Raw genomic sequence first — 22,263 nt, forward strand, 5'->3', positions numbered from 1 at the left:
CTGACTTCATATTAAGTACAGCTTGTCATGGCACATGTCTACTGGCAGATTTCAAACACACTTGGCTCCCTATTCCACTCCTTAACCCATCATTGCAAGAATCTTGATGTTACATTGTGTTCAGTCCTATTTCTGTTTGATCAGGAACAGCTCTGTTTCGCTTTGCAAAAAACCTGGAAACTGTTGTTTATGCATTCATCACTTCCCTCACCAAGTACTGTAATGCCACATTCACTGGCATTAATGAACAATATTTTTTCTTGTGTGCAGCTTTTTCAAAATTCTTCTGCCAGGATCTTAACTGGAACTAAGAAACAACATCCTATTTCACAGACTGTATCCCATCACTTTGTTCATGATTGCTTTTGGAACAGTTTTTAAACAGTTCTACAAATAAGCTTTTCAATGAGAGCTCATCTTGCACTGTCACCGTTGCACTTAATCTTTTCTGCCATTATTGTTTTATTAATTCTATTATCCTGTTATTTGACAGTTTTAAAGCTTTGGTGTTTCTTATCTATGTGTTGACATATGGTATAGAGAGCTGAAGTCATGTCACCACATCCGGTTAATCTCTGTTCCACTAGCTTTGTTAACTCTATTAAATCTCTCATTTAACATTTTTTTCAGCGGTCACTTTAAGAAAACTAATTGCGTTCCTCTGGATTTTTTCTCATAATCTAAGACAAACCACCAACCACTATAGCACTTACTACTGAAAGTTGAGACCTTTGTGGTTTTAACAAGGTTAATTAATGAATTATTTTTAGCATCGGAAAAACTAAAGTTCCCATGATTACTCTGCAGCACAGCAGTACTCATATTTTGTGTGACTGTTATTTACTATTGGACTCTTCTGGCCTTCGCTGGTCCAAGTAGCACAATAGTAAGAGTCAAAGAGTCAGGAATCTTTATTGTCATTATTTATAGCACAACAAAATCTTTTCCAGCAGCTCTCGGATTAAAAGACACATTATTTACATAACACACAATTGTATAAGTCAATATAAAACAATGAGCAAATAAAAAGGGATGTATGGGACCTAATCAGGTCAACAGCATGTTAGCAGCAACTGTGTGTTTCTGACATTAAATACTCTATCAACCTTTTGTAAAAAACATAAGAACATGTGTAATAGTTACAGTCATCTCCAGTTGGGATCGGGGCACCTTTTTTGGAGGAGGCACTGTGTTTAACCTGCATACATTCTTGTTTTATTTGGCTAAAAAGTTGCTTAAATCATTTAGATTTTCTTTTACTGACTGTGGTAATTCAGAATGGACAACCTTAGCTGATTGTAGCTGACTGTAGCTAACTCGTAGTGGACCTAGAGATCCTGTCAACAAGAGCGACAGACTGAAATATGACTCTGCACCCTGATCTCAGCTCTTGGTTCAGGAGCTAATGCTAGCTAGCAGCTGTCGGCAGATAGCATAACCACTGCAGATGAATCAATTTCTGTCCTGTCTGTGCTCAAACTGAGTCCTAAAGTGAATGTTTGGATGTACAGTAGCTGGAGAATCCACTACTTTATGTGGCTGTATGGGGTAGTCTTTATTTTTTAAATTAACTTAAAGTTGTATGCAGTGTATATTGTATCTCTGTGATGGATAATGAGCATGATCCCCGCAAAATAGTGCATTTACACAAAATTCAACACAGCGTGATGACAGCTTCACATTCTCTACACTCCCACCAGTTGCCCGGCATCAGCTGGTGATGTTTCAGTCACGACAGGCTTGGGCTTCTGGGAAATGTTGTTCATTAACGCCCGGTAAAAACAGAAATATTAGGCTAGTGGCAAAAAAACTTTGTTTTAAAGAAATATATCATTATAGTCTAATCAAATGTAATAAACTCACAAGATACTATTGAAAACATTTGTGTTCCAAGGCTGGACTTTTAGTTATTAGCCAGATTACAACACTTCATGGAAGTTTGAATGGTGTTTTCTTTTTTATAGGAACACAACTCGCAAGTTCAGGCTTCACTTTGGTTTTCTATATGGTATAAAAACACAGTTTGGACCTAATGTAGTAAGAAAACCTCATTCAAAATACCACTGAGATTTGTAACAATACCAATAACTAAAAATACAGCCTTGGAACAGAACATTTGTAATGACAGTGTTTCGACAAACACTCTCATACAGCTTTAGCAGCCTCTAGTATAACATCTCCCATAAGCTCTAGACATTCTCTGTAGAAGTTCACAGACTATAGCTAGAACTGTTTTTTAAAGCACTTTATATCTCTGTTTTCAAAAGGTCTTTATACATAAAGCTTATTCATTATATAAATGATTATGGTTTAATGTGGCAATTAATTTTATTAGATGAGAGAGGCATACTTTGATAGTGCTTATTTATTTTTATGATACAAATATGCGTACAGGACACAGAACACTACTTGTAGTAGTCTGAACACACAAACAGTGAATGAGAAAATCCAGCTGAGGTGTGTTTGAATGAGGTGTACTCTAACTTTAATTCTAACTAGTACTTGTCTAAGCCTAACCTTGAACCAAGTTGTCACCCTAAAATTCAACAATAATCTTCATCTGGTCTCCACAATGTGTGTGTAAACAGATTTCAGTCTCCACATTGTGAATAATACCAGGCACATGTACATGCATGCACACACACAAACAAACATGCAGGCACACAGGAGGGGTGAGTCACGAGAACTTGGGGCATCCGCTGAGCTTTAATGTGCTGAACAGACAGGAACAAGAGAAACAAGAAGAGATGGAAAGAAGGGCTGAAGGTGGCAGAGAAAAACAGAGAAGATTAACAACAGGAGGGATGTGGAGGCATGATGATAGCCAGGTCGTTGAGATGATTAAAGAGGGGTACAAAGAGAGATATTTTGTAGTTTGATTGTAGCATAAATACATAATAATGTAACATAAAGCAGAATTTAATTAACATTGAAATAATTTGTGCTTTAATAAGGCTGTTATTACTATAGGGACATTTAATTTGCATGTACCGTAAGAAAAACACACACACACACACACACACACACACACACACACATGGGCGTGCTAAGGCTGATGTACAGTGCACCACAAACGAGTAAAGTACTGCAGCGTTCATTAATAATGAAGCAGTGAAAATTTCGAAGACAACAGAACCAATGAATCATACTGGTCCAAAGAACAGAGCAGACAAATGATAGCATTAACACCTGCATGTCTGTGTATGTGCATTTGTAGCAAGCTGACAAAATGACAAAACAATGTAACGAATGAGTATCAGATGCATGGAAAATAGAGAAGCCACCCTCACCTTCAGAACAGCATCAGCACTTCAAGGAGAGCAAGAAGCACACAGAGCACGTTGAATTCATTTTATAGACTACACTTATACAGCACCTTGCTACTGTAGTACTCAAAGCACTTTATGATACTTTCCCATCCATCCATTCACTCACCAATGGCAGCTCACAAGGCCCCCGGGAGCAACTTGGGGTTCAGTGTCTTGCTTCAACATGTGGATGGGAGGAGCCGGGGATCAAACTCCCAACCTTGCAGTTAGGAGACGACCCACTCACTCTACCTTCTGAGCCACAGCTGCCCTGGCAAGTCATCATTTGAGCTGACACATGGAGTACTGGACTATTCTGAGATTGAGAAAAAGAGTCAGATACATGAATGTCTAACATGTAGATAAGGTGTCAGTGAAACTGCAGTAGCTCTGGGCACTTTGTCTCACCCTAAAATCCATCTTTTTTTGTTGTTTTTTCACATTACTTCATGTCAGCAGTGACAGCAATACAGCATGAGTAAACCTCACTCCAAGACTACAATGTAAAAAAACAAGAAACAATCATCCAAACACATTAATTTCACGTTTCTCTTTTTGTAGCATATGTGCTGTTCATTGACACACCCCTTGAAAAGAAAACCGTGACTCACAGATTACAAAGACAAAAGTAAGCAGAGTAACTAAAATGACTGAAATATAATGTAATCATGTAATAATGTAGTTTGATTTATACTTAGCCATTATATTAGTCATACACATTTATTAATCTATTATTTATTTATTTGTTATTTCATCATGTAAATGTGAAAACAAACGATTGCAACCAACCACCTTGCAGCTCTGCTGAGCTTTATAACGTGCCTCAGTTCACTTCTTGGGTGTCAGAGGCCTAATGCTTTACTGGTTTGGCTCACTGTCACCACTCTCTGTATTTTTTCTGCTGCAGCAGACAACTGTTCTTAAGAGAACCTGGTTGCAGACAATATGGCGGACTGTTGTTCTCGGCAACAAGTTGGTATTATTAGCTGGAAGTTCTTCAGCTTGGCAGGTTTAAGGTTAAGCATAGGTTTAGATATTAGGGTTAGGGGATGTGGTTACGGATTAGGATTTAGAGTTACCATAACCCAGTGAGGGAAGTGGAAACAGGTGAACAGAATCAGGTGACCAGGAACAGAGGGCAAGGGAAGGAGTCCAGGGACATCTAGAAGCTGGATGAGGTAGTGACAGGAAAGTGCACATCAAAGGTTTAGGAGCAGGACCACACCTCTAACGTACACACCTTTTCCTGTCACATACAGTACTTATATACTTTCATATTCCTGTGCTCCTATTGCTCTTTATTATTCGTAACCCTCACTCTGCATCACTTTCTTCCCCCTTCTATAGGGGATTGGACAAACCTGGGAGTAGTGCTGATCTTCACAAGCCTTCTCCATCAACCTCCACTACTCATCTTCTCCCTCCTTGGGTTGGACCTTCCTTGCTTCAATCTCATGACACCAATAAATTCTCTCTCAGTATTTTATCAGGCGTGGTCCTCGTTGGTGAAAGCCCATAAGAATGTCCAAGGAAATGACAATGGCCAAAAGGGCTGGGTGCAGGGCAGAGATAGGCACTATGAGTAATTTTCAAGTTTTGCCACTAGCAAAAGTTCAAGTTTTGATATTTGCCCAAGTACACAGTATGTTCATTGTTTGCTCATATTCATCGATGTGTGTATATGTGTGTGTTTGATCGCTCTGTGCTCCAAGTTTGCATGATCTAAGGCAGGGCATTTCATTATTTGTTTTTATGTAACAGATTTCCTGAGCAACTAACATGCCTCCCTCATGTGTGTGTGCAGGGGTGTACATAAGAGTAGCAGGCGTTTTACTGTTCAGTGGCATCAGGAAAACCCTTTTCCACCCACATCACTTTGATAGAGAGAGTCGTGTCCACACACATACACACACAAAATAACTGCTACCTGGAACATTGAAACTCAACCCTCTTGCTATGGCTTCATAAATATTACATCTATAATCTGACATTAATGGGGTTTCCTTCTATGTAGTCCTGCCTCCTTATTTGTTCAAAGCTGGCACACAAACAGCAGAAACAGAAAAGTCAGAACATACAAGTTGTATTTCATACATGTTTGTGTACAGCATCAGCATATTTATTGAAACAATGTCAAGTATTTAGAACATTAAGGCCATTGGAGGTTTTATGTTTTACCTTCTCTCTGCCATTTACGTGTGGTTGTTTGCTCTGATTTTGTATCTCTCTGTGATCCCAGGCCTCACAGCTGTTACAGCGTGGGGGAAGCCCTTTGTACATCTGTGTGTACTTGTGTGTGTGTTTGTGTGTTTGCTTTTGTAATGAGGCTGCTGGTTTCTGGGGAAAGCCCAAGGGCTAACCTCTACCCACTCACTGGATAACCCTCTGTGGATCACTGTGTCTCCCTTTCTGTGTATGTCTGTGATTTCAGGGGTTATGTTCACCCTTTGCACAGAGATCAGCCTCTGGATTTCTCACCTGCTCTCACTCTCTTTTTCTTTCTTGCTCTCTATCACGTTCTTCCTCTTTCTTGCACTGTGCCATTTCTTAAAGCAGACTTATGCTTTCTTTCTGTCCCTTTTCATTTCCACTGTGCTCTATCTTATAACTTAAGGCCACAGAAAAAACTTGAGTTCTGTCGTCTTCCTGTGAAGCGTAAGGATAATGGGAGAGCACTTTTGTGTGTGTGCGTGAACATGGAGTTTCTAGCGAGACATCCAAAAACACACAAATATCCATAAACAAGGAGATTGTTATCTCTAAACCATGGCTTACATTCCTGTATTTCTACTGTCTAGGCCATCCTAACCCAGGCCTGAGCCACTTACTGTATATTTACTAGTGAGTATTAAAGGCCATCCATTCGCTTCCTTCCCTTTGTTAATGTGTTCCACAAATTTAAGTTCCACTGTAACAAAAATGTGTAACTGCATATAGTGTGAAAATATTAGTTTTGTGCCTTCTAAAGTAGCAGCCACTTATTCATGGATTTTAAAAATGATTACTTTTTGCTACACTAGCGGTGTGGCTCTTTGGTGGTTGGTCCGACATTATGGTTCAGACTGAAGTATCTCAACAACTATTCCATGAGGTTGACTTTTTGGTTGTGAATGACTGTATTTTGCTTCACATAAGATGAGCATTCATTGGTTTCTTTGTATTGTAATACACCAAATGTTCAAATGTTCATATAATTTTGTCCACACCTTGTTCATGATACTAATATGCATTCATCCAAAGGTGCAAGCTATTTTGTTCACAAACTTATATCTGCAGTATGAGCTCCTGTAATCCTTTCATAGTGTTAACCAGAATATCTGCTGTGCCGTGAAGCTGTCCAGTGTGCTGAAAATAACATCCCTGCATTGCAATCCTACCAGTGCCCGTAATCACAGAAACATGAAACAACAACCAGTATTTCAACGTGACTCCTAAAGTGCCTGAGGAATCCCCATGGAGGAGCAGTACACCCCCATGTCATATGACTGTTTTCCATTCATTTGTTTCTGAATTCATTCCCACCATTATTGACTAATCAGCCGTCTGCCTGTGTGTGGAGTGATACAAAGTGTGCTCTGTGTGTGAGCTAAAAAGTACAGCCTTGTAAGTAGCAGTGGGAGGAAAGGTACTGGCTATTACTGAACACAGAGTGGGAGGCAAGCAGGCAGAAGCAGGGCTCCCCTGGTTACTGTTGCTCTGTGGGTGGCTACCAGCAGCTAGGCTCTCCTCTCTCCTCATGACACTGTCGCTGGGCTGAGGGGGCGATGACGGGACTACCTCTCTCCCTTTCTAAGTCTCTCCAGCTCATACTCCACGCCCCCTTCCTGTGCCTGTTGTTGGTGCTTCTCTTTTTTTACCCCTTCTTTCCCACCTACACAATCTTTCACTTTCTTCTGACATCAGTTCCTGAATCTTGCAGTCCTTTCATTTTGTTTCTTTTATGGGTTTTCCTCAGTCTCTCTCCTACGCTGGCCCCCCACCCTCTGGTCTTGAATAGAGGTTTCCGAACTCCGTGGTGGTCAGAGGAAAGACCTTTTCTCTGATGCCCCAGCCTCTCCCCACCTGCCTGAACACCTTGCCCTCCTTTACCTGTTGCTATTTACTTGCTCCTTCCCTCCAGCTTTCTTATTCCTATCGATCCTACCACACACAAACGGCCACAGTACACACAAATGTACACTGAAATATCTCTGACTTCTCCTGTAGTCACCAGTTCTCATTTTTCTGTCCTTGCTTTGTTTCTTTTGGTCCTCACTTTGTGCATCATTGCTTTACCTGTTTCTAGAGTTTTGTGTTGCTATCTTTACAGCTGAATCCAGCTGTGTGAGTCTGTGTGTGTGGTCAGCTGTTCTTAGTGCTACACAGCTGATGTCAGATTGGATAGTCTCAAAGCAATAAAGCAGTAATCTCTTAAAGGCCCAGAGGCTTTTAAGTCCACATGTCCATTCATCTCTCTCCTCGTCCTCCTTTACCTCCCTCCCTCTTTCTCACCTTTAGAAAGAAAGACCATATTACCTCTAAATGGATGTTTTGGTGCTGCAATGCCCTCTTAGCTCTAACACGCACACACACCAATGCATACTTGCGTGCTTAGCCACTCACAAACATGTACAGACACTTGCGCGCCTCTGGACATTGCTTTGCACCCACCAACTTTATAAGGCTGAGAATTATCCCACCATAGGTAATCATAACTTGCCATACCTGGGACCCATACAAATACACCTTGGCCCCTTCTCTCTTATAATGTGTATACAGTGATCTAATATAAAGGCTACAGACCAGGGCTTGATAGTCCCGAAACCAGTGGGATTATTCAATGTTCTTTCAGCCTCATGACTGTGTCACATTTTTGTGCAGCACAGGATGAACAGTGCAACTGAAGCATATTTTCCTCATCTGTCTGTGTATTTACACTAAGGAATAGTTTGAGAGCACAGGAGCATTAAAACCATGTCTTCATAGCAGCATGAACAAAAATAGAAGTATGTCGTTTGATATCAAATGTGCGCTCAGGGTGAGCATGAATGCAGGATGGGCAGACAGAAAGGAGAGTGAGCTGCCCCCGAGTTAACACTTATATAACAATATGTCTAGAATATATAGTACACAGAGGATCCATACTGTTGTTGGTCAACAGTAGAGTCATTTAATAAAGGCCTGTAGGAGCTTGATGTGCTGATGTGCTGATGTGCAGATGCATCCCACAGTATTTTCCACTGCCTCAAAGTTTAGACGAAACTTCTGCTGATAGCACTTCTACAAAAGTTTATAGTTGGTACTCGAGTGCCAGGACCAGCTAGGAACAGGCCTGGGTTGAATGCTTCGACTTTCTTTGGATCCTGAGCTGTCTCTATAGCAACCACCGTAGGCAGTTGCTGTGGTAATCACTAGTTGTTCCTGCCCCTGGCATCATTAAGTATTTGAAGCTGTCCTAGCGTGCACGGCTGAAAGGGTTAACTCCACCACTCCCCTGATAGGCGTGCTCGCCAACATGCTTATTTGTCTCTTAGATGTTTCCTAGTGAAGGGGTTATCTGGCTGGTCTATCTGGAAGTGTTGTTTGGAGTGAGCAAGCAGTGGGCTGCAGTGTGACATTGATGCTAAAGCCAAAAGAATAGGTCAATGTGTCTGCTGGTTTGTAGATGAGCTACACAAACGAGATGCCCACCACTCAGCTCAGCGTGGTGCCTCAGGGTGCAGGGGTGTCACAAGCCTTTAACCAAAGAGAGGCAATGGGCGCTGACACCAGTCAGAATGGCAGATGTCCAGATGACTAGGCAGGGTGGCGCACGAGGGCACAGGACAGGCCAGGACTGGCCTGCAGAGGCTGTCCCTTCTGGACATGGCAGAAAGCAGGCAGAGGCGTTTCTAACATGAGCAGCAGGCTGCGCCCACCACAGCTCCATCCCTTGTAAGCTCAGAGCCGCATTAAAGGCTGACAAGATTGATTATGAGCTGAAACTGGAGATGACCTGATGTAGCTGTGTGTGTGTGCTTGTTGTGTTTTACTCCTATCTTCATGACAACCTCCTAAGTGAGTCATCCCTCAATAAGAGATGGATGACTCACTTCAATGAGCATTTAGGTTTCACACAAAGGTAAGAATAGGATGCTTGAGGTTACTGCTGCAGTTAAGGGTCGTCTTAGGGAAGACTGCAATGCAAAACAAGGGTTCTCATAAGGATAGAAGTACAAAAGCACGTGTGAGGGTGTGTGTGACTGCCCGAGAAACAGGGAGTGTGTATAAGAATCTGTCTGATTCTGCCAAGACCTGTCAGGTCTGACGGTACAAGCAAATTGTCTTCACCAAATAAGTCAGGCACTATGGATATTGAACACACCCATCACGTTACTGTCAATCTCATCTCCACTGGCAAGAGTCTACTGAGTGATGCCTTTGACCAGATGAGTGTGCTTTGAAAGTCACTGTCCATTTTCTGTTTCAAATCACTGTAACATTTATTGCTAGGACCGATCTACTCAGTCATCCAGAAGCAGGACCTATACACTATATATTTTCATTGTCCATTAGCTGGCTACTCTGGTAAAGTGGCTAAAAAAAAAAAGGTTGAATGGCTTATGGCCAACAATTTGAAAAATGTGTTACAATATAAGAATTAGCATTCATTTTCAACATTTATTGGTTTTATTATTACATTTTCATCTTTCATCATTTATTATTATTTTTTCTTGTGTGCATTACATTACCTTTGCATTACAGTACCTGCTGAAGCTCATCCAGTCCACGTTTTTTCCCTCTGAGTGACTTAAAACTCATCTTTTCACGGATGTGGGAACAAGCCATCAGATGTTTTTTAAATTGGGCCACTTCAACATGTGGTCTTAGATCAGATTCATATCCAATATCTGACCATGTGACCACTGTCTGAACAGTCAGATTGGAATTCAGACCCCCCCCTAGCAACTCACTCCTTTGCCTTTGTGCATGTGCATAGCGCCTGTCATCATAAGCCAGTGTCAGTGCCCTCACGGACCGGTAAAAAATAAATATGGAGGAGAACTGCAGTGATGGGTGTCAGCGGAGAGACAAAGAAGTTTCTAATTTTTTGGACATTTATGGAAAAGCTTCTCTACAAGCCAAACTGGAGGGAACATGTCGTAACTAAGCAGGTTTTGAGGGAACTGCATGATTTGACTGTTGCCCAAATGACATTCTTGTTGTTGTTGTACTTGTGTGGCTCACATTTCAGTTAAATCTGTGCATGTGTGGCAGTTTAGGGCTTCAACAGTGTTCAAACTAGTGCTGGATACATTTCAATTACAAACATGAACGTGAACCCTTAATACAAAAAGACGGGATCTGATGAAAAAAATCTAAATTGAGCGTTAAGGCCTAAAATGTGAACCCACTGTAGCCTTAGTCTAAAATTGTTTTATTGTTTACATTTGTCTTATTAGGGCAGCACGGTGGCACAGTGGTTAGCGCCGTTGCCTCACAGCGCGAAGGTTCCAGGTTTGGGCCCCACCTGGGACCTTTCTCTCCGGGTACTCCGGCTTCGTCCCACAGTCCAAAGACATGCAGCTTAGGTTGATTGGTGTCTCTAAATTGCCCATAGGAGTGTGTGTGTGTGTGTGTGTGGTTGTTTGTCTATGTGTTAGCCCTGCGATGGATTGGCGAACTGTCCAGGGTGTACCCCGCCTTCGCCCGATTGCTGGCCGGGATTGGCTCCGGCTGTGACCCCGCTCAGGGATTAAGCGGTAGAAAATGAATGAATGATTTGTCTTATTATTGGATTGTTACTCAACTGTTGAGCACTTTGAATTACACTAGCCTGTACAAAAGGTCCTGTACAAATAAAGTTCTACTGATTGATTATAGTCGTCATCATGGATTTCCTGGTTAAGAGATTCATTACCAAGTGTGACTAAATGGACTCGTGTACATTTCTCTTAGCTTATTTCTACTTTTGGTTGCAAAAACTAATATCAGACAAGGCTGGAGGACCAGGGATGCAAAAGATTCAGTTTTGCATGGCAGATTTCTTGTGTGTCTGCAACACTGGTGAAAATTCAGGGTGATATTTACACAACACTGAGAAAAGCTTTGCATTTGCCTAGGGACAGAAACCTTGCCCCAAATGGAAGGCCTCAGCTACTGATGGCCCAAGACCGTGAGACAAAGTTGAATCCCAGGAGTTTTTGCTGCACTTACATAAGCTCTCCCCAGCTCCTCTCTTCTTTTCCCAGAGATTACCTCGATAGCTCTGGCAAGACATCAGAAGGAGATCGGGAGACAGAGAGAAAGACAGCAAGGTACTGAATGAAAGTGTGGCTTTATCGTAGCTAGCGGCAACTGCCATTTCACATAGCGGAATATACTTTGGTCAAATAAAAGATTTAGGTTTTGTTTCTTATCTTTTTTTTCTGGGACATAGCGAATGCATGTGAATGCTAAGGACTGACAGCTGTATACATGCAATCGGCAGTTTAGTCATGTGGTTCATGAATAAAGTATGTGTTTAAGATCAAGTATACAGCAAAGCTGACAGTCTCTTCAAAAGTCCCGCAGAAGACAGAGCTGAAGCATTGGCATTATTGGGAAGCATCATCATATGACAACATTTCTCCTTTTATATTGTTTCATATCTTTAATTATAAATCTTTAAGTGAACCAATCCCCCTTTATGCACAGCTGTATTTGCACATACCAGCATATCAGATGGAGTGATTGGCTCATAAAACATGTCTAATCTGCTAATACTGAACGAAGAAAGCCCGTCATCTCGCCAAGGCTTAAAACAAGCCTCTCCTTCCCCCTTGCCTTTGTTTTAAACTCTGATGGATATAGCGACACATGGGCCAGCATGTTAGTCTTTAAGATGGCACACAGTTAATCCTGTGTGAAGCTGGAGGGATCTCTTCAGCTACTCTTGTCGGCGTTGATTTGACAACAACTATCTTTTCATTTCCTCTGTAAGCTGACACCATCATGTCTGTGTGCAATAATGTGATAGAGGCAAAGCTGGATTGAATTTGAGTGGGATGCATTCAAAAACCAGGCTGCTACTCTGCCACTGTACAAGTGGAGTCTTGGTGGGTTTGTGGACTGTGGCTTTAAAAAATAAAGGCTAAACAGTTTAACAAACAAGCCAACTAACAAAACACTGTTGGCGTAACTGTGGTGTGTTTGAGGATGCAGGAAGGAAAAAAGCATATAGGCAGTGAATCATGCAATTGTTTGATATAAGGGGACACGTATTGAAGGTAATTAAAGATTCTAACGATGGCTGTCTGGCTGGTGAATATGGAGCTATGAGCAAAAGAAGCAAACAACAATTAAAAAACCTCAATAGGAACACCCAGCTTAAAGCGAGCAATCATGTCCGAGATGTTGGGCCTAAATGAGGATGTTGTTTTCTCTTTTCTGTTCTGTCAATCTCCACCAGAAAGCGATTTCCTCCTGAAGAGTGGCGGCCAGGGCTAAAAGCATGTTTTAATAAGCGCACTGACACATCCATCTTTGTTTCTGAGAGATAAGTCACAGAGAGCGTGGAGCAAAGCATCCAGGGCTAGAAGGATGGAAGGGTGCCCAATGCTGCGTATCAATCGCTTAGGCACACAAAAACACACAAACACGCACTTATGTTCAAGCACACATGCACACGCATACATACAGAAGAGCTGTCACCCTAACTTAAATCCTACTTATCACCAAACCAATGGAATTTTTTTCCTTGGAGCTGAAGGTGGTTGGCATGTTCACTTTATGCCTCCTTGGAGATTAGTGAATTCAGCCTTGCTCTGTTCCCACTGTCTCCTTTTAAGTTCTTCTCTCTTATGCTGCCCCTTCCTCTTCTTCTTCACATCACTGCACTGCATTAAATGTGCTTTTATTTGTTTATTTATTTATTTGTTGTTTTTCTTCTGAGCAGTGGGGGGTGGGGGTGGGGTGAAGTCTCAGATACCTGGGACTTACAGCTAGCTGGGGCTGGCAGCTGTGCTTGTGATTGAGGAGCGTGACAGAAATGTCCTCATTAGGTCTCCACAAATGCTGTGAAGAGAGGCATGCTGCACAGAGGAGAGGAGAGGTAGAAGGAAAGGAGAGAGGAGAGAAAACTTTGTGAGCTTTTGACATTCAGCACCTTTTATCTATGCAGTGTATCAGGGTTTAAAGTTATGTGTGCTGTAAAAGATATTCATGCACAAGCACACGTGCACAAGCATGAGTTCACTCAGGCTCTCTCTCTTTCTCTGTCACACACACACACACACACACACACACAGTGAGTCACAGGGTGCACTAGAGTAACTCTGTCATTATTATACACTATTAATTAAAGAGAAATAATAGAACCCAGATGAACTTCTGTTCAGCCTCATTATCATGTCTTTGATACCAAATTGTGCAGAAAAAAAAGTGAGTGTGAGTGAGCGAGCAGTAGAGAGAAAGAGAAGATTGAGTGTATAGGGAGGTTCAGACTGGGACTTGGGACTTGGGGAGTGGAACTCGGTGACAGGATCCCAACCCGCTGCATCCCAGTATGGCACCCAGAACCCTTCCTTGAAATCAAAGCTCAGTTTCTTAATTATAGAATGAAGTAACACACACACACACACACACACACACAGAGGGACAGACAGATTACAGGGAAGAAATAAGGGTGTAAAGGACTGAAGGGATAGAAGAACAGGATAACGGTAGGAGGTAAAGGGCTAGAAGGAACTGTTGCTCAGGGGAAAAACAGCAATAACAAACAAACAATCATCTGTTTTATCTTGCTGCCTTTCCTCCACATCTCATCCTGCGCGTGCATCTAGTGATCTCTGAACTCCATGCGTCCATGCCAACTCCCCTGTTGCCTTGTTTACATGTTGTTGCCTCTACTGTGTTCACAGCACGTTGATCATTAACATCATTATATGTTTATGATACTGCACGTCGAGTCACAAATCAACTTTCCTTCCATCCTCTCCGCTGGTCTAATGATCACACTAACTTTGCAGCTTCTTCTTTTAGTTGAAATATCTCTTTGCTCATTGACATTAAATAGCTGTAAAAACACACCTGTTTGTTGTCGATGTGGCGGATGTGACAAACGGCTCTCATTGTGAGATGCTGCCGGCAGCTCTGTTGCCCCTATGAGAGATGGGGTTCGGTAGAATGAGAGTGAGAGGCAGACAACGACGACGCTGGACGCAACAGGAGTGACAAAAGGGTGATCAGTAGCAGCTTTTGAGAAAGGGGTTCAGCAATAGATGCAATGTGAATAAGTCAAACGAGGGAAGACAGAGAGATGGAGATGTGGAGAGAGAAAGAGGAAAAGTCAAAGAGATAGGGGAAAGGGAGAGAGCAAGAGGGAAGGAGAAAGTGGTGGCACAGCTGAGGCTGACACTAATGAGGAGCCTTTGTGATGGGACCTGACAGAGGAGAAGAAAGCAGAATCCCCCGACACCGATGCTCCACAACACTCCTCCGCTTAATTGGGAGAGCCGGAGCCCACAATGAGGGTGTGTGTGTGTGTGTGTGTGTGTGTGTCAAACGTAGTCTGTTTTAGGAGGAGTAACTGAATGTAAGACAAAGTAGACTTATATATGCTCATTACTTTAAGCCTACGTATTGTATGTTGGAGGATAAATGTATGTAATTGTGCTAATGTAGGTATTCACAACTCGCTCCATGTTCCTGGTGGATTTTCACACTTTTTTGGTCCAGAATTTCACGCTTTTAGTTGATGTTGGCAAGGCTTTGAGGTTCACACATCAGATATCTGCCATCTTCTCACATTCTTTAAAAGTGTCAGGAATCCAATAGTAATAAGCCCACCCTTCTGTCTTGCAGTAATCACAAATGTACATGCATACTGTAGTCAAGCATTCACTCCAGCGACAGCACTTACACGCTTCGCATAAACTGAGGATTGCACTCGACATTACAGTGCAGCACTTGTGCACACATGCATGCACTTGCGTGTGGACACAAGTGGAGACAGTCGCTCACTCCCTGCGGTGCAGTTTCCATCTTTGACTCTGAATCAATCATTTTTAATTTATCAGGGGGGATTTGTGTCATGAAGGCTGATGCCAACTCCAATAAGAGGAAACAACAACAACAACAACACAACAGCAGTGAAAAAGCCAGAGCAAATCTCCGCTCTGATGCGATTATAACACAACCAAATCAGGGCTGACTTGAATAGACACAGAACACAAAATCATATTAAGAGAAATTTGATGTGCATGGCTTTACATTGCTCTCAATCTCCCCTTCCTTCATGTTCCTGCTCTTCTCTCCCTCATTCTGCTTGACTTTCTTACTTATTTCTTTTTGTCCTTCTTTCTATCGGTCTAGCTTCAGAGCTAGTGACCTGAAAAATGTCTTGCCAGTGACTTATACAGCCCCATCCTCCTCTTTTTCTGGCGCTGGCAGTGATTCTACCATGCGCCCTCTCCCTGGGGACAAACTCTGTTAGCTCCTCATGTCACAGTTAGCACCCAGGCTTAACAACAACAGATTGAACCCAGATACCATATAATTTTCAACAATACCGCAGATATATGAAACACAGAGGAAAGTCAGTCTCTTAAACACTGTTGAAATGCAGCCAGGGCAAGAGCTCTCGTACAGCAATGTTTGTTTTAATGATAAAATAGCAATGCTATGCAGGTATCTTGTGGGGAAAAAACAGCTTTTTGAACAGCAAGAAAGGTGACTCAGGGAGATAGACTGCAAGGTATAGGGAAGGGAGGGTGGGCAAAATAGAGGGAGTGAAGGAGAAGAAGCTGAAGAGACAGATAGAGTAGGGTTGTTATGTCAGAGGCAGTCGAGCTGCTCTCATCTTGCCATTATCTCAAGTACCCTCACATTACCATAATAATGGCTTTTAACCAAATGTAGCACTCTTCAAAGCAGCACAGGCAGAATCTGTTTTAACCAAATGTAAAACACTCATCGGCAGTCGGAATCAGAGGGGCTTAACGTCAACATCGCCATAGAGTGGCGAGTGCTGTGTGGGTTTGTGTGGGAGTTTCAGGCTGGATACAGTCTACGGATGCAATCTTGATTATACATGTAATGTACAAAGATCATATTGTGTGTCATATACACAGCTACAGATATACATCTATGCATGACAAGTTTTCAAGTAGTGTCTTTTCCTAATCTTGTTACATATGCTGTTATTGGTATATACTGTACTTGTCAGTGTAGAAGTGTGTGCGATTGTGTGAGTCTGAGTTGAGCTGCAGGTCTGGCCAGGTACTCTGCATGTGTTTCCCCTGTCCAGATGGCCTCGCAGCAGGCCTGGGCCAGGGGCGCAGGGTGTCCTCCTGCCCTGCCGCCCAGCCACCACAGAAGGTCGACTCGACCGCACCGCCCGCCTGCCCTGCGATGCCGCCTTCCAGAACAACAGTTCTCTGCCAGAAGATAAAAAGAGCCAGAAAATGGTACTGAAAGGCAGTTTGTGCCATCAATTTCATTAGGCGGATACTGTATATATAGGAATTTTTTAAAAATATGTATCTATATATATATATATAATGACCTGTTAATCTGAGAAATACACATGCAAATGACATGTCTAAGTGTTCTTCCTCTTCCTCTCTTATATCCCCCCTTTTGGTTTTCTATCTTCTTCACCCTCGTTTCTCTTTCTGTTGCAGTGTCTTTCATGTGTAAAGAATAGTGTTACAGTTATTGTATGAGTGTATGGGCAGTGTTAGATGCCAAGAGGGTGTGGAGACCCACAGATGGTCAGGGTGGTTCCCACTCAGTGAGATCTGGGTCAGAGCCTGCTCCCAGATTAGTGGGCCTCACTTGTGTAGCACCACCCACAGGTTTCTGGGCAAACCTAGATGTGACACAGAGGTTTTGTTTTGTTAAAAGCGACACACTCATCCATGATATCGTATTGTTTCTGCCAGCTCTTGAAGAGGGATGTCATCTTTATAAGCATCTGACTGTTTTGTTAGATTGTTAGGCCTGTTCACTGCAAGTCTTTCTGGATCGAAGTAGCTCTTATTTTATTTTGGGGATCTGTCCAGGCAGAGTTCAAAAACAATGTATTACTTGGACAATTCTTTTCATTGTCTCCTATGATAGAAAAACTTTGATGAAACAGCAAAACATAGGCAATCCTCCAGCCACCACATTGAAAGTTAACCACATAACAAATCTATGGATACATATAACCACCAAGAGGTTCCTGAACTATATATAACAATATACAATACATTACTGTAAAAATACAATAACTGTAAGAACTGAATAAAACATTTTAGTAAGCGTTACATGTTTTTTCACATCTTTAATCTGTGCACAGTGCCAGCTGGGAGTAGGAAGGCAACGGTATGAGATTTTCAATGTATGATAACCGTGTCATAAAACATCATGATTTCACAGTATACAGTTTTACACAATTACTGTTATTAACAGCTACAGCAACCCTCAGTAGAATGAAAAAAGGGGTCTCTTTTTATTCTAAGTGATGTACCAGTTGACTGAGCGGGATTGCAGCAATAGACCATGAAGAATAAACAGAGTCAGAAACAGTGTTTTAAAAAAAGCATATAACTATAACATGTTATATTACTACCACTAAAAATAATATCAAAAGTAATCCTGTGTTGCTTATTTTAATTTCTTTTTTGCTAGATGGAGTTTGGTTATGGGCTTCCTTCTCACTGCCATTTGCCTGCTGCATGTGTGCGTATGACATCCGTTGTGGAGTCTGACAGGCTGTCAGGGAAGAAAGGTGTGCATGTATTACATTTTTTCTTCAATACCGGTAATAAGCAAATGTGCATGGTATGATAACTATCAGTTTTCATACCATGGTATACTGTGAAACCGGTATACCGCTGCAACCCCAGCTGGGAGCAAAGGTGGATCTTGGGATCTAGAAGCTTTTACCATGTTACTGAAAGGCTTAACAGCGAGGTGAATCTGTGAATGGGTGAAAGGGGTGGAAATTGTAAAGCAGTTTGGATACCTTATTTCTACAGTTTACCGTGTGAACACTGAGGTGAAAAATAAAATACCCGCTGCTGTGATACCTCCCCAGTTGTAAAATGTCTGTTTATCCTGTGTAACAGTACGGTGTCTGTACTGTGGTGGGCCCCACAACATGGAAGCAAACCTGGAACATATACTGCTTGTACATGCACACACGGGTATTTGTTGCTACATGCAGTGGCATGTGCATACACTTACAAAAAATACATTTGACACCAGCTTAATGAATTAATTACAATCACAGCCAGTGTTTTTGTTTGTGTGGGGTGCTAATAGGAAGTGACAGGGGCTGTGGTGATGTACTCATCACCGCCCCCACCCCCACCCAGTTCAGCTTGACATTTCTATCTTTGTAGTGTGGTCACCTGTCATTCACTGAGCCGTCCGTTAGCTCATCACTTATACTGACACAACTGCATGTGTGTGAGTATACACGAATACATGTAGGCAGCACACATAGTACATGGTGCTCTCACCTAGTAATTACACATACTCTGAGCAAAAAAAAAAAGACACCGCAGTTCCAACTTCAATGACATGTGTGAAAGAAATGAAAATTTTTGTTACATTGTCTAACGTGGTGACAAAATGCAAAGAGACTGATTGCTTTTAAGATTAGAATGACTAATGTAATGCCCCAATTCTTTTATTGGACAGATCTGAATAAGGAAGGAGTCCGTCTTTCTTCATTTTAGTGCTGATTTATTTAAATCACAAGCAAACTTACAAAACACAACCTGGGTGGCTCCTTCCTCCAGACATCCATAGGCGGGCTGCTGGAAAAAAAGAGCTCTCGGACACACAGAGCCTAATACATTTATAAATTTTGGGTTAACCCCTTACACAAAAAGATTACAAAACATCACGAGATGGAGACAGTCCGACATCTCCATCTCTTATCTTATGCTCCACATGCTTCGAGAACTAGTCATAACAAAATGAAGAATTTCAATGTTTGTGTGTGTGTGGTCACATGGTGCGTAACTAAAACATTCATTCAAACATAATTCTAACACAGGATGAATACAAGAAAACAATTGGTGTCAAGGTAACTGTAGCTCACTTTTCAGAATCAACATTCTATCTGTCAACCTTGAAACAGAGCAGACTAGAGCAGACTTTAATTCTTACTAAATTGCATTACTAATACATTTGTCTAACACATTAATGTCTAATAATTATCTGACTGATTTACTAATATCTAACACTAACTTAACTATAGTAGCCCTCTATAACAAAATGAAGTGCATACAGTGCTCCTATATGTCTAGTAGGACAGGTCTGTTTACATGAAGCTGCTGGGTTCAGAGGCACTAACGTAAAGCAGATTAAAATGATTAAAGCCTCCACTGCAAATAATGTGGCTTCTCACCTCATTCATTATGTAATGGGAGTAACAGCCCTCCTCCTGCTCTCTCCTCTCTTTTTGCCTCCCTCTCTCCACCCTGTCCTCCCCTCAGCCTTCACCTTCTGTTCACCACCTGTACAGGACCAGATTCTCTCATCTCTCTGCATGACACTTCAATCTGTTAAGCATGAGATAGAAGGACTGAGTGTTGGTATTTTATTTATAAGTCTAATTTTCCCCTGGTCTTGTGTGCACATGACAACACCTGACCTGTGACTGTAAGCCACCTCAGGTCAAATTCAAAAGGTTAAAGAGCCCATGGCACGTGTTTTCTGACTTATCTACAACTTTACAACAATGAATTATCATCTTGAACGTAAAATCTCAAAAAACTAGGAATACTTACGTTCTAGTATTTCTATGCGGAAGCAGCTCGCGTTATACAAGTCTTGTGAACTCTTGCTGGCGAGACTTTTTTCCCTAACAAAATAAAGTATTAAGTGATAGTTTAAAGATTTCCTTGAATGGGCACAATCTCCAGGTAGTTGCATGTTCATGTGAGCTTACCCGACATCCACCTGTGCCATTTCAAAAGTGGAATTTTTCAGTTGCATACGGTTTTGTAGATATATTTTACCTCCTGCTGCTGCACTGTGGAGAGAAATACAGGGCCTGAGGTTACTGCGTGTCCAGGAATGTTCCTCCACAGGGACTTGTTGTTTGCTTGCTTGACAAATTCAACTTTGTCATTGCAGTTCGTCGTGTTGTCCACTTTCATATTCTGGCTCAAACATGTCAGGTAGGATTTGAGGTATCGTCATTTTCGAAAACATAACTTTTTTGTCAAAGTTTTTTTGTTTATGCCTTGTAGCTTTCTGGCCAGCAACAGCGGCTGTACACATTCACAAACTATCCTCTCATTTTCAAAAGGAGGCTCTCGGGTTTTATCACTGAAATAATTACAGACTATTTAGAGTCATGATGGGTGCAAAGCTAATCTAGATGTACCCAAGATTAAACAGTAAATGGCTGGAAATGACAAAATGAGCAGCCACGGACACTTTAAAGGTCTGACGTTTGAACACAGAGCAGCAAGATTGACGTTCACATACATGTGACATCGTTCATGTGCACACGCTGGCAGCAGGCATTTCCTCATACTATGTGAATATGTGTGCATCCATGCATGTGTGTGTCTGTGAGCTCAAGTAAATGGTTCATCCCACTTGTGTTGTTGTGTAGTTGACATGTGAGCTTGACAAAGCTTTGCAGTTTTGCTCAACTGTCAATTTTCATATTCATTATTAAGCTTTCCCAGCTGCATTGTATAAAGCCTGATTATCTAAAAATGTGAAAAGAAAGACATGGAAGATAAGATGAGTGCAAGACAAATAGGAGGGAGGGATGATACAGATGGATTGCAGGAAGACAGGAGGAGGGATGAACAGCAGGTGAAAGGAAAAATCATTTACATACTCACTCTCACATACAATTGCAAGTTATGGAGAGATGGCAACACTCACTCTCACTGCCAGAGATACAACTGATGACAATCGCGTTAATCCTGTCAGTCCTCTCCCTCCATCTTTCCAGTCCCTGTCTTTTTCTCAGTCCTTTTATAGATGAAAGACTTCCACTTTTTCTGTTAATGGCCTGCAGTCATCTGAATTAAACATTGATTTTATTGGAAGTTTAGTTGCTATGTCCGTGATGATTAAAAAAAAAAAACGGTGTTTCATCGCAAAGGAACACAGAGCCAAGGAGAGAAGGATGAAGGAGATGAGAGACAGAGCTGAGAGTTAAAAAAAAAGGGGAAAGAGATTTCAAAAGGACGACATAAAAACAAGAGGAAAGAAGACGGGGACAGGGGAAGCCAAGGAGGGAGACAAGCAGAGCGCAGGGGGATGAGAAGAAGGAACAAGGGATTTAGTGAGCATCAATTAAGAGAGGAAGGATGGAGAGGAAGAAAGGCTCAGCAGTGGATGAGGCAGGGGCTCACACGGAATAGAAAGGAGGAGTTTTTTGAAGTGCAATGTTCAAACCTCCTTTTTGTTCCCGTCATTGTCCAACACCTGCCACAACTCATCTCTGTAATACTCCCTCCAATTCTCACTCAGTCTCACCATCAACAAAGAGGCACCACTGCTAATCAGCTGGGCTACCAGCACACAGGCCCACATTCTTCTTCTTCTTCTTCTAAAATATTAACAGTTTACAGTTTCAACATCCTCATCCAGACAGTTACTGTTGCTTGCAGCGAAGGGATCAGAGAGAGACAAAACCTCCTCTGTTTTGCATTTATAACCTCTGGTAAGAGAGGCAAAGGAACAGATTGTGTTGACACGTGGTTCTCGAGTTTGCCAGACAAACTAAGATAAACAGAAGAGGTCAACCTCTAGCTGCTCAAGCTTTGCTGTCAACCTCCCCCCTGGCCAAAACTTTCCTCTTCTTCTGTTCATTCTGTTTCTCTTTCCTCTCTTCCTCCGTGGGAGGTTTGTTGTTGGGCATCCTGAGGAGATGGGGAGATGAAAGGAAGCTGGTCTCAGGGGATCACCGGCGCTGAATGGGGAGGCCCTGTGCTCTCTCTCTCAGTGCTCGTCCTCGCAGTGCCATGCCATCTCTGGGGCGAAGCAT

The sequence above is a fragment of the Monopterus albus genome, unplaced genomic scaffold (genome assembly GCF_001952655.1).
Source record: "Monopterus albus unplaced genomic scaffold, M_albus_1.0 scaffold217.1, whole genome shotgun sequence".
Lineage (NCBI taxonomy): Eukaryota > Metazoa > Chordata > Actinopteri > Synbranchiformes > Synbranchidae > Monopterus > Monopterus albus.